The sequence below is a fragment of the Ambystoma mexicanum genome, chromosome 8, assembly GCF_040938575.1.
Source record: "Ambystoma mexicanum isolate Mex_15411 chromosome 8, UKY_AmexF1_1, whole genome shotgun sequence".
NCBI lineage: Eukaryota > Metazoa > Chordata > Amphibia > Caudata > Ambystomatidae > Ambystoma > Ambystoma mexicanum.
The window spans coordinates 727748720-727761920 of record NC_090929.1 but is presented as its reverse complement, the minus strand read 5'-3'; the positions used below and the strand labels follow the sequence as shown (position 1 = coordinate 727761920).

The window sequence follows — 13201 nt, the reverse complement described above, 5'->3', positions numbered from 1 at the left end:
AGTCTGAGGGCAGATTTCTCTAAAGAGGCCCTTTAAAGAACTCTCTCATGGGATCAGAGTTCTATAGACTCTGACATTTCCCAAAAATGCATCCTTCGGCGCTGGAGTGGGCGGAGGCCTCTCGAGGGGTATAACCCCACGAACGCAGTGAAGAGGGCTGCCAAGAAGGCCTGCCACTGTATGGGTATACATAGACCAATGGGGCAGACGTAGGAGGAAGCAAGACCGAATGTGGTAGTGGCATCCGAGCAAGCCAGTCATAGGAAGGGCAGAATGGATTCACACTTGTGTGGAAAAGGTGGTCCACCGAAAAGGTTTCCGAGCAACCGCCGGCGATGGCGTGGGTGTGAGGGTAGAAAATGGCCACCGTAGACCACGCGGGAACGTCTGTCATTTTGTGAACATCTGAGAACTGCGTCACATGTGGTGAGGCAGTTGACTCAACAGACTGGTCAGGGGACTTGACTGAAATTTTAGCCTTGACATAAGGAACCTCAGCAGAGCTGGTACTATGGGGCCCTGGATGTTTACTAGACATCCTGTCCCTTGAATTAGCCTCCAAAGGAGGGACCTCGGCAAAGCCGGTAACAGAGGAATTACGGTCAACCTCTCCCTGTGCACCCTCAACAGAACGGGTAACACCGTGAGTGCTGGAAAGTTGAGGAATCCACCTTACAGACAAGACCTTAACATGCCTCTCAGTTCTGTTGGTACACACCTTAGCCTCGTTAAGAGGAACCTCAGAACATAATCTGGTCTTAATAGCTCCCCTGAGAGGGGCCTCGAACCGTGGTTTGGTACAGAAAGCCTCAACAGAGGCCTCAGGGCGCACCCCGTTGTCTGTGTGGGAAGTGCCTAACGAGGAGACCTCGGAGTGAACTCTGGTACCCAATGCCTAAGCATGACTATGCTGGCTATTAACTGATCAGTGAACCTTGGTTCATGATCCGGTACAGACAGGCCCCTCGCGGAAATCCTTGGAGAAAACCCTGTTCCGCCTTTTAGGCCTGCAAGGCACCTCAAGGATAACCCCTGGTAGCAGAGTTCATGAAGCCCCTCCCAGACCTGGAGGACCCCGGGAAGGAGTCCCCTGGCCGGGGTGCCCTGAGAAGTAAAGCACTTACCGGGCGTCTCTTCTTTCCGTCAATGACGAGTTGGAAATGCAATGGAGGAACCTTCTGGAAGATTTCCTCCCACCTGACGTTGAAGTGCCTGGACCGAAAGGGAGTCGCGGAAGTCCCACCGGTGATCCGGTCCCAGACACTCCAAGCAGGGAGAATGGGGATCCGCCCTAGCGAAGCAAGGCAAGAGGAACAAGTGGAAAATCCCAGACGCCCCGGCATAGACTGAGGAGAACGCGACCTCCAGAACCAGAGCAGGAGAGGATGACAGCGGGAAAGAAGAAAAGGTCTTCCCGGAGATGCTAGTGCGTCCAGCCTCGACCGCGTGTAGAAAAGCACTGGAGGACGATGTGTGGGGCAGAGCTAAGGAGGGCAGGGGTACGGCCGCGTGCGGTACCCCACGTAGGACACATTTTTCAATTTTTACAAAAGTGCTCTGGTCCAGTCCCACGGGACGGAATGTCCCTAAAGTATGGAGGAAAGGGGACAGGATGTAGGAGTATGACTCCTACGTCCCGTCCTCTTTCCTCAATACTGTATTGGCGATAACAGCTGACAGTCCTGGGGAGAAGAGTTGCCCCTCTAAGAAAACAAGTTCTTCCGAACTGCCTGGACAAATGCTGTGTCCGATCTGGCGCTTGCACCCAAGCAGTAGTGTTTGCAAAATGCCTATGGGGAGTCCCAAGTAGCTGCCTTGCTGATTGGCACATGTCTTTGGAAAGCCACAGCCGTGGCCTTGGCTCTGATGCGATGGGCATGCATGTTTGCTGGCCCCTCATAAGCCTCCTTGATGGCCATGACCATCCTCCTTGCTATGGAAGCCTTGGAAGGCCCGACAGCCTGGTCCTGATCTGCCGAAAGTGATGAACCAAGGCATCTGATTTACGGAAGCTTTGTCCTGTCCAGATAAAACCTCAGAGCACGCCTTGCTTCCAGACAGTGCAACACCTTCTGAGCCTCATCCTTTGGTCTGGCAAAGAACGTTGGGAGAACTTTCCTCGTTAATGTGAAAGGAAGAAACAACTTTGGGGGAGAAAGGCAGGATGTGTCCTGAGCCCTACCATGTCCCAGTGAAACATGGTCCAAGGCTCTGAAGCCAACAGAGCCTGAATCCCGCTAATGTGGCATGCTGAAGTAAGGCCAACCGGCAGAGCAGTATTAATAGTCACCAGCCTGATGTCTGCTGATGCCATGGGTTTGTGAGCCAATGCACCCAACACCACGTTTAAGGTCCCAGACCAGATGTGGCCGCTTGACTGGCGGATCTAATCTGGTCATGTCCTGCCAAATGCCTTTTTTACAACCTGATTGGAAGAGAAGATGTGGTCTCTGGCTATGGCTGCCCAATACGTATGGCAGGTGTCTACCTGCACATCTTAGTTATCCAGATGTGCTGAGAAGGATAACACATAATCCATTGAGAATGTCGGTGGATCAACCTTGTTCGTCTTGGCCCAGTGTTAGGAAAGATTTCTTAATTGTGGGTAATTTTCCTTCCATGTGGCAACCCCTAGACTTTTTGCTGCTGTTTTCACCATGATCTAGACTTTGCCAGAGAAGTGCAGCCTTCTGCCGCACTCCTCTGGGCTTTCGCTCCATTCTTACGGGGAAACTGACATGCCCTTAAGACAGTACCGGGAAACGCTGTTTTCCGTAGTTTCTTTATCATGTTGCAGCGTTCGTGCAACATGGCACAAGAGGGCACTGTAAGCTAAGTTACTGCTCTTGGGTCTCTAGTCTTCTACAGGCCCTAGATACTCTCTTTGGATTGTAAATGAAAGGTGCAAGTGAATCACGGACGGGATTGGTGGAAACGATCGTTTCTTGTGTTTTTGAGCTCCTTTTGGCGTTTTAAGCGCGTTTCTCGCGCTTAGCCCAAAATGGCCAGACCACGAGGCTTTTTGTCCTGTCCGCTGACCGTCTTGCCCCCTTCACCTCCCCCAGGTCGAGCCGACCCGGGGCCTTCCTTATTTGGGCATGTACTTACCCGCGAAACACAGATGCTTTCGCGGGCTTCTACAGGCCTGTGTGCCTCCAGGATGGGGGCTGGGATGTCTGGTCCCAATACACATCCTGGGTCGCCAGAGAGTCTAGGGTGGTGTGAATGCCTGGGACCCCCGTGGTCCGTAATGAGGTCCACAGATGGTGTGAGTGTTTTATGAACGGATCTCCCATTGGATCCCCTCCGTTTTGGCGCGAAGGGAACCGTGGATAAGAGGGGGCTGGAAACGCCACTACCATGTCGATCTCCCGAGTTCTCATGAACAAAGGAATACAGGAGCCAAGTATCCTGCAACCACGAGGCTGAACCGAGGAATCGCTGGTGACCCGCTGAAGGACTGCTCCTCTGCACTGCTGTCGCTTTGTGAAACCCTTTCTACCTCGGATCGAACGAGAAGGCCTGTACTGGTCCTTCGACCCTTGGAATAGTGGGAACAACTATTCTCGGCATCTTCACCATCTCCTGCATGTAAGCCTTCGGAAGTGTCTCTGGGCCATCCAGCAGACTGACCAGCCTACCCAGGAGTCTTGCTCTGTAACCGCCGTCAGGACGTGTTGTATTACGAGTCCTTGTCACTCTCACACGATTCGTACACTTGGCATTCCCAGGTCTGACGTGAGGAGTGTACATTTGGCTGGAATACACACGGTCGCTCAGTTGCCCTGCTGTGGTAACAAACTGTGCGGGTTCACTGCGTTTGGGACGCCCCCAACTCAACTTCTGCTGCTGCGGAATCTACACGACGACAAGACGTCCCCTGCTCCTATCTGAACCTGCCAGCACTGAAACTGACGCGGAGAAGCCTGGGTCTGCTCGCATTGGGGACCGGTGAGTAGCATCGCTAGGAACTGGTCGCCCTCCTGCAGGAGCATGCCTTTCCGTACTTGCGCTCTGCTTCTGCCCCCAGTGGAGGCTGCGCTTGAGTTGCGGAGCTCTGTTCATCTTCATTTGTTCACCGAACTAAACTGCCTGATTCCCTCGAAGAGACTCCCCTTGTTGCCCGTTGGCACCAGCGTGTGCAGGTACTTTTGAGCACAAGGCTCCACTCTTCATAGGGTTTGGACTTCCTTTTAGTTGGGTGCCTCTGAAGACGGACTGGGTCTGATTATTATTCGCACTGCCTGTTTTCCTCCCCATCTAGGTGGTCTACACATGTTGTGCGTCTAACGCGTTAGACTTGTTAGTATTTGTATATATATTGTATTGATTTGGTATGTGTTGGTTTACTTGAGTTTTATTGTGATTTCTCGCTACGGTCAATGTTACAATGGCCTTGTAATGTGTATATATTTTTAATATAACACCTGTTTGGAGTAATTTGTAAGTGTCCTTGCTTTGTGTGCTCATTGTGGGCTTTCAGTCGCCCTCGCCCCTCTTGAGACCTAGTCTTGACCGTCGCAATCTCTACCCTGATTGGTCTGGCTTGTCCAGAGGTTATCCTGTTCCAAGAAACTAGGCTGGCCTTCTGAACCTCTGCGCCTCCAGGAAAGAGTTCAGAAATCCGTCTTAACACCCAGTGACTACCTGGTACACTTGTTCCTGTTCTGCCCCTTGTACGATAGCCAGGTTGTCCTGTGACACGTGCAGATGCTTCAGTGACCTGTTCAGGAACCATGCGGCCTGGGCTAACTTCTGCAGAGCGGGGTGAACCACTGTGCCCCCCCCGCTGGGAAAGTAAGTGGGATGGACCCAGTGCGAGATGCACTGTAGGGTTGGTCAGAGGAGCGCCGAGAACCATGGCCTTACCGGCCACCATGGTGCAATCAAGTAAGGTTCTATGACTCGCTGACCTTGCCCCAGTGATTTCCCCTGACTTGCCCTCAGTTCGCATCCTGCCAGGGGCAAGTCCTGTTCATAGTGGCAAATAGGTCTACATGACGGTAGCCCCACCTGTTGAAGATCTCCCCACACCCCCCTCCTGCAGGACCAGTTAGTTCAACTGCCACTCGTAGTTGTCGATCCCCAGCCTGCTTAGCCTGTTTGCCTCCAAGTTGGATTCCCCTGGCAGATGGACTGCTGAACAGTAAATGCTGTTGGACAGTGCCCACTCCCACATGTCGCTGGACAGCCAGCAGAGCAGAGAGGACCTGGTACCTCCCTGCTTGTTGATGCAAGTGGAGCTGTGTTAGGGAGAATTCTCAAAATGTACTAATTTTCCTTACCTTTTGAGACCCCCAGCAACTTTGCTGGATTTCTAGGATTTGATTTTTATTTTTTTATTTTACCTGGGAAGAGTGAGCCTTTTTTTTTCCCCACTCCATGTATTTTGATGTATTTACTTTTGTGTTCTTTGGTTATGGAGTTTTAAAACCACTCCATGGGCATAATCTTTTTCTTGTGTCTCACAGCACCTTCAGTGCAGTGGCACAGGGATGTCTTTCAGACTTCCCAAGGTTTAAATACTTTCTCTGGGACTGACTACCGTCTCCCAAAGCCTGTAAAGTAAAATTGACTAGTAGTCTTTTTAAATTTACAGACCCAGCACACATCTTCCTATAGAGTGCTGGGGGAGGGGTTGCCTAGCATCCCCTGAGTATGAACATGCATATAACAGTCAGATATTACCCTTTCCTACTTTAAATGGCTGGTGGCAGTGGTTTTAAGCAAACTACCATGATTTTTCCCGGTCGCGAACACTGGTAGCTTAAAATCAGGTCAGCCATGTTTTCCAATATGGTGCCCAAGACTGATCTGTAAAAACAGACTCCGGTCATTTTTTTGCCGTTTCTTTTAGGAAAGGTCCTTCTAGTGTCCAACTCTGCACGCCAAACCAGGTTTGGTTCCTTGGTTCATTGGCCTTTGGCGGGCTTCAGTGCTGAAGCCCTCCTCTGGCGCCTGAGTGTCTGGGGTGGACAGAATGTGAGGGAGGTGCCCAAAACTCCTGTGCTTAGTCTCCTAGGAGACCTGAATGCACTCTGGCATGATTGGCCGGCTGGCTCTCCGGCAAGGACAGCCACCCTGCTGTGTGAGTGACAACCAGGCTGGAATGGATGGGGGGGGGGGGGACTGTTTAAAAGCAGACTCCTGGGACTTGGAAAGCGGAGTTGACCACTGGAACGAAAGAACCGAAGAAGAACTGAAGGAAGATGACTGCTGCAACTCCTGGTCCACCAGTGAAGCCCTGCTGCAGGTCCGAACAGCATGAAACTCCATCGACCGAGATGCCCTTCAAGGTTAACTTCTTCCTTTGAGTTTGGTGGGAACAACCAACTTGCAAGCCGCCTGAACCCATACTGGTAGAATTTTCTGCAGAATGCTGTGGAAAACCGGTTGACCAGACGGAAGGATACCAGTTTGTGGTCTTTAAGGCACTCCCACCTCAAACCAACATTTTGCAAAGCTTGTAGCTTCTTCCCTGGGCAGTGCAGGAACCTCCTGACGTCCTTCTTTTCGCCACGACTGAAGTTCAGGAACAGCGAGATCTGCAGGAACTGCCAGGAACAACTGCTTCCGCTACAGCTCTTCACTTTAAAGGTAATGTGCAAATGTGGTCAGGAAATCTTTTCGGCCGCAGTGAAAGTTTGTGTAACTTTCCCGGCTCTGAAGGCTTGTCCTTCCCTAAACCAACATCTAACTTTTCATCTGACCAAATTCTTTTAAGATCTGTGGCAAAGACTTAACCGTTTACTACCAGAACTGTGCTATCCTATACAAGACTCTGAACCATTGACTTTTGCCCAGGCCTATTGAATTGAATTGCTGGTTTTAGTGAACTGAAACCCTTTGCCCTGCCTATGAAAGTATTTGTGCCTTGGTTTCTCTTAACCTTGTCTTTTTACCCATTTTAAAAGTAATTGAAGTGCCATTTTGCTCCCACTTCAGGGGAGCTGAACTTGTTCAATAACTTATTGGTTGTGTATTTGTAGTATATTCGTATATGATATTGAGCTGATCTTGATGTGTAATGGTTTCCAAACGACTGTAAATAAATGTATATTCTTTTACCAAGAAACCTTGAGTAACTGGTTATTTGAATCACTGTGATTGTTGGTTCTTTGTGTAACCCCTTGTACTGATCACTTTACTCTTGAGAAGTCTGGCTGCTCAGCCACTGCTACCACAATACTGTGTAGCACAGGCTTGTACCAAAGGTGAAATTGTACAGACACTTGTAGTCTTAATTGCATGTAGTGGTCCCAAAGGGCACTGCATGTGGTTCTGCCGAACGAGCTGTCTACAGACCGCCCTGCTGCTGGCGATGGGAAGGAACGCCTTGAGGGCAAGCCAGATGGCCATTATCTTGAGCCAGTTGATATGTTCCAGCTGTTCCTGTCTTGCCCATACCAAGGGCACACTAGTTGCCCAGGGTAGCCCCCATCCTTCTAGGGACGAGTCAGTGGTAATGGTGATCTCTGGAGAGGGTTGCCTGAAAGGTCTGCCCACTAACAGTTTGTTCTCTGCACTCCACCACTCCCAAGCCCGGGTGCAGGTGCTGTGGTTTGCTGACTACAGCTGCCTGGGAGCCAGTCTCCTGATTCCAAGAGGCTGAGAAATGCAGCTACAGCCTCATTCCGAGTCTTGTGTGCGGCACCGCCAGGAGGCAAGCCACCATTATGCCAAGCTGGTGCTGGTACCACCATGCTGAGGTCACTGGTGTGCTGAGAAAAGGCCTGGGTGCCTTCCTGATTGCCGTGATCTTGTCTGCCGAGGGGGAAAAAATCCTCTCCACCCTCGTATCCTAAATTAACCCCAGGAATTTTAAGGACTGAGTGGGGAGTAAGTAACTTCTTGAGGTTAATGGAGAACCCTAGATCGTATAGCATGCGCATCAGTGCTGATGCTGTGTGCTGTACAGCCTCGGGGGGGGGGGGGGGGGTCTTGGACACTGCTCCACCTTGAGCAGGGCCGCCACAGAGTTCATTAACCTTGTAAAAACCCATGGTGCTGAGTTGAGTCGAAACGGGAGGACTGTGTACTGAAAAGCCCATGATCCTGAAAATCGGGAAGGAACGATGGGGCTCCCTCAGATCGAAGGAGCACAACTAGTCCCCCCCCCCCCCCCCCACATAGAGTCTCGGCAGTAAGAGCCGAGTAATCATCTTGAACTTTTGAAGGGGTAGGGAAAGGTTCAAGGAAGAAGGGGGCAATACAACTCTCGGGCAGCCTGGTTCTTTTTCTGAATGGTGAATATTTGGGAATAGAAGCCCATGCCTTGTTGCAAAGCTCGGACCTCATTAACCACCTGACTTGTGATGAGCAAGCAGATTTCTGCAAAAAGAGTTGCCGTCCCAATCTTGCAGAGGGGAGAGGAGGTGGATGAATTGGCAGGCGGAAGACGGTGGAAACTACAGAGGATCTATGGCTCCGCGAACCTTGCCTGCCCGGAATGGAAGTGAAAGGCAACCTGCCCCTGCCGGAGACTTGAGAATCTGTGTGACATTGTCACAACTTTTTACTCTCCTTGAGGCCGGTGCCTGGGAGGGGGACTGGAAAAACACTTTGTGGGAAGATTTGTGCTGCTTGCGCATGTGCTGGCTAAGAGACCGGTCGGGTTGTCTAGCTTACCGCTCCTGAAAACCCCTAAAGCCACCGAAGGTAAAGGCTCTGTCAGACCATTGGTGGCTCTGGCTATAGGCCTTGGGCACTGACTTTGTAAGGATTCACAAGGACTTGGCTGCTCTTGCACAGCTGGGTTAAACTTGGTCGCCTTGAGCCAAGCTGTCCTCATATCTGTGGCGATACAAATCGCACTACCTGCGGTGTCGATGTGAGCGACTGTGGATTCCATGTCTTGGGCTACGATTTTGGCCTCTGCCAATCCAGCCCTAAAGTGCGCCGGACTATGAGCGGGGCGTTCTGGGAGGAAATCCATAATCTCTCGCCACAGCTTTTGATTCACTGCAGCCATCACAGCTTCAGCTTTGACCTAGCGTGTATGGAGTGTGGCACTGGAGTACATCTTTTTGCCCTAGGATTCCAACAGCTTTTCCTCCTTCGTTAGGAGTGCTGTGGTGGGTGCCTATGATGACAACTGTGGCTTGGAGTAAAGGGAGGCCGCAGCGATAACCGATTAATGCAGTTGAGGGTGCACCTCCAGAATGAGGGAAGGCCTTGGCTGACGAGGGAGTATCCTGGTCCTCGCCTGTCACCCGCTGTGTCCTGCCGGTCGGGAATTGTCAGGGGGGATGTGGGGGGGGGGGGGTGTGGAGGTGGCAGCAGCTGTGGCATACTGACAGGCAGTGCCGGGTGCTGCAACGGAGGCTATGCTGGAGGCAGAGACACCAGGACTGCTGTGGGCATGGGGGACCAAGGGCTGAACTGGGGCTGGGGCCTGTAACACGGTCAGAGCCTGGTGTGGTGCCGGAAGGAGCATGCCATCTTGTCTGGCCTGGTGCCCATTTTGTCATGCCATGTTCCTGCTGCATGGTGCCTCAAGAGCTGGGCCCAGTCTCCGCCTGCACACTTGAAAGCAAAAGCTTGGACCTCCCCTGCACTTCAGATAGCAACCTGGGAGGTGGAGTAACCTCGGCCATGACGCTGGTAGTGTTTTGTATAGGCGCCCCCTCGGGCACTGGCCCGGTAGTAGAGCAAAGCCCCTTGGGGATGTCCCCAGTATCGGAGCCTTGCGGCCCCGGTTCCCAGTCATAGGATCGAGAACAAAAGGATCGACGGGTCAAAGGATCGACACAAAAGGATCGACGGGTCAAAGGATCGACACAAAAGGATCGACGGGTCAAAGGATCGAATTTCTTTAATTTTTTTTTTCACTTTTTTTTTGGGCGGGGGTCCCTCGAACCTCCCTTTTTGTGGCAAAAACCACTTTTTTTTCCCTAAACGAAACCCCCCCCCCAAAAAATACATTAAAAAAAATGATCCTTTTGTGTCGATCCTTTGACCCGTCGATCCTTTTGTGTCGATCCTTTGACCCGTCGATCCTTTTGTGTCGATCCTTTGACCCGTCGATCCTTTTGTGTCGATCTGATGCGGGGAAGGAACCCTTGCAGGCCGGAAACCTGCTGAAACCCGCCGTCGTCGACTTGTGCCAGGGAGGAGCGGGGCACCGAGGACAGTCTTCTCCGACAATTGCTAGGATAGAAAACAAATGGAGAAAAAAGTCTTCGGGGAAGAGCGTGTGGAATTGCAAGGCTTAACCCAGGAGCGCTGGTGAAGCGGTCTGTTTGTGTCAATACGGAGCAGTGGTGCCTGGAGGGCGGAGTCGGGGATCGCATACTCCCAGGGCCGCCCCATCTAAATTTAAAGGAAGACACTTTTTTTTTGTTTTTTCTGGTGAAGATCCATTTCCCGTCCCTAGTGAGGGATACCCATATACAGTGTGGAAGAAAGAGGACGGGATGTAGCAATAAGTGTATCCATTTTACGTATCCTTGTGTATCTTCTTAAGTGTATAGGTACCATCTCAGACACCATAGTTTTTGCTGCCAGTACTCCATCTTTGAGCAAAATCTCAATTTCGGTTCACTTGCCTTGTCTCCTAAACCCTGAAAGGGTCTCCCTTTGGCTTGTTACCATACAGTGGCTATTTTCCGTATTTATCTTCACTTTTCTTCTGAAGGAAATCTCTATTCATATCAATTTTGTAAATTCTAATCAGTGTAACTTATAAATGTACAGCCAGTGCTTAAGCGTAGATTTCGAAGTAAGAGTGTTTAACTCTATTTTATAAAATTGGGAGTAAAATGTTAATTCCTAATGGTTATTCCTTAGTAAAAATGTAACTGTAAAACAAATGTGTTGGTAATATTTATTCATGCACATTAGAAGATACATTGTACTACTTCAGGCAGTAATAGTTTCTTACTAATCCAATTCTATCCATTTCATACAATTTGCAAATTAAATTGGTTATCGTGTTTTTTGGTGACGTGCTGCAGTCAATGCACCACTGCCATTGTGCGTGGTAGTGCTCTCGTGCCTCGAAGGGGAAAAAGACTGGAGGGATACGGTAGTGGGATAGCAGAAAAATAGAAGGTGTTGTGCTTAACTCTTGGTGCCAGTAGACTTGGGTGAAACTGGTCTGTGTGGGGGAGAGAGGGGGGTTCTCTCTGAGGTTTGTGGTGTTTTCCCCCCACAGGTCTGTTTCCTGATGGGAGACATGAGAGGCAGGATGGGTGGGGGGGGGGGGTAGAGGAGGGGGTCTGTGTTGGGGCAACCCTACAGGTAAGCAGGGTATCTGCCACTTTTACGCCCTAAAAATAGGCAAATGCTTCCAAAAAGTAAAATTGGAGTGAACATATTCTCAACAAATAGCTTTCACCCATAAATCTCCATGAATGTTTGGACCAGTAATGCATGTAGTACCACGGGGAGAAGCTACTATTGCTGCCTAATGGCAAAATATAAACTGGTATCTTTTTATGTGCATGAATAGCTAGGTGCACAGAAATGATTACAAAAACATTTCAGTTTTCCAATTTAAACAGTTTACCCGCTTATAAAATACTCCCCTTGGAAATTGGACTTACATTTTTACTCCCTCCAAAAATTGTCTTATGACCAACTTTAAAAAATAGGAATTAAAATTCTTCCACTTCCACATCTTATCTGGATCACTGGTTGTTGGTCTCATTTAGCATTTGATATGGAGAGTTGTAAAGTTTTGGCTTAGTTATGATGGGCCGGATTATTTTGCAATGATTTGTTTCAGCAAGTTGGTGGGGTGTTCGAAGAATGAGGTTTAGTCATTTGGAGTCACTGGACGGATCTGCTAGACTGAGTTTCACATGTTTTGTGGAATCTAGTCCTCTGTGATGTTACATTCTTTTGCGTTTGTGTTTTTTTTTTTTGTTGTTTTTTTGCGTTCTTCCTGAAAAGGTATTGGCCATATTTATTTTGATTGTCATTCATTGGAGAAAGTGGTCTGCTTGTGTTCCTTAAATTTAGTTTTGGTAAGTGGTCATTTAGGTGTCATTGGTTGAAAACTGTCTGAACGGTGGTGGTGTCATTGTGGTCATGTTTTGTAGTCTGTTTACTTGGGTTTACATGTAGCTTACTATCCTGCTGTATTGCATAGCCAGTTATTTGACAAATGTCAGATGGCCTCCTGCTCGGATTTCTTTTGGGATTGAGTTCCATACTTTTGTTTCTCATAGTGCCTTGACTAGGGGTACGTTTCAGCTTGTTCTCCTTGGGCAGAAGGGGTGATTTTTGATTGGAGGAATTCTGCTTCCTGTCCATGTAGTGCTCTATCTGATGCAGTGTGCTTTGAAGTGGATTTCATTTTCTTCCCTGGTAACAAGTTTTGGCTTCTCAAGGCAGGGGTGATTTGTTCTTCCTGTTTTGGCCTTCGATGTCTTGCCGTAGTGTTGTGAAAACTGCAAACGTTGACTTCATCACATATGGGAGATAAATCTGACAAGACCTCAACCTTTTTGAACTGCTAATGTTTTGCTCATGTCTAAACGGCTTTGGGTTAGCAATTGATACCAAAGGCTACTGGTGCTTCATACTAGTACTAAGGATGGTCCTTTTCATAGATGGACAGTGCCAGCTAAGGTTTCTTGCGGGAAAGTTTCTACATAGCTTCTAATAGGAATGTGTTGAGTTGCACACATCTTTAAATGTACTTGATTGGTTACTGATAAGGAAACTGAATACAGGAGAAACAGACTATACTATTGCAATGGCCAGAACTATTCCTTTGACATTTGAAGTAGCTATTGCTCACAGTTTGAGCTAGCTGAAGGAAATGCCTAGAAAGAGAAAAGCATTACCATGCCTAGGAAAGGATGGGTGTTACAAAACATGCCCTGGGATGTCTAGTTGAACTCTTCATGTGGATGATCATTTATGTAGGCATCAAAGCTGGTAATGGTTCCCTTCTCCTAATGAGGATACACGGGCTGCTTACAATTGGTAGCTAGCAAGTGCTTTACATTTTGTAGCATTTTAACAGTTAATTCTGTCAACCCTAGAAGGTTTATATGCATTAAATACACAAGTTATACATGGTATCTGGCAGTTTCACAACTTCAAAACAAGGCTTTTGACTCCAAGTGTCCTTGGAACTCTTAAAGCCAGTTTTCTTTGGCATGGGTTTATATCTTAAAACCACATGATGTTTCCGGGTCTACCATATTTCTCTTTGTGCTTTTTTATTTTTAAATACCCACTCTTCCAC

General features: G+C 49.0%; 1 protein-coding gene across 1 annotated transcript in view; it reads left to right on the top strand.

Moving 5' to 3' along the window:
- The window catches only part of DNAJC9 (DnaJ heat shock protein family (Hsp40) member C9), a 142311-nt gene that overhangs the window by 71188 nt on the left and 57922 nt on the right, over positions 1-13201 (top strand). The window lies entirely within an intron of this gene.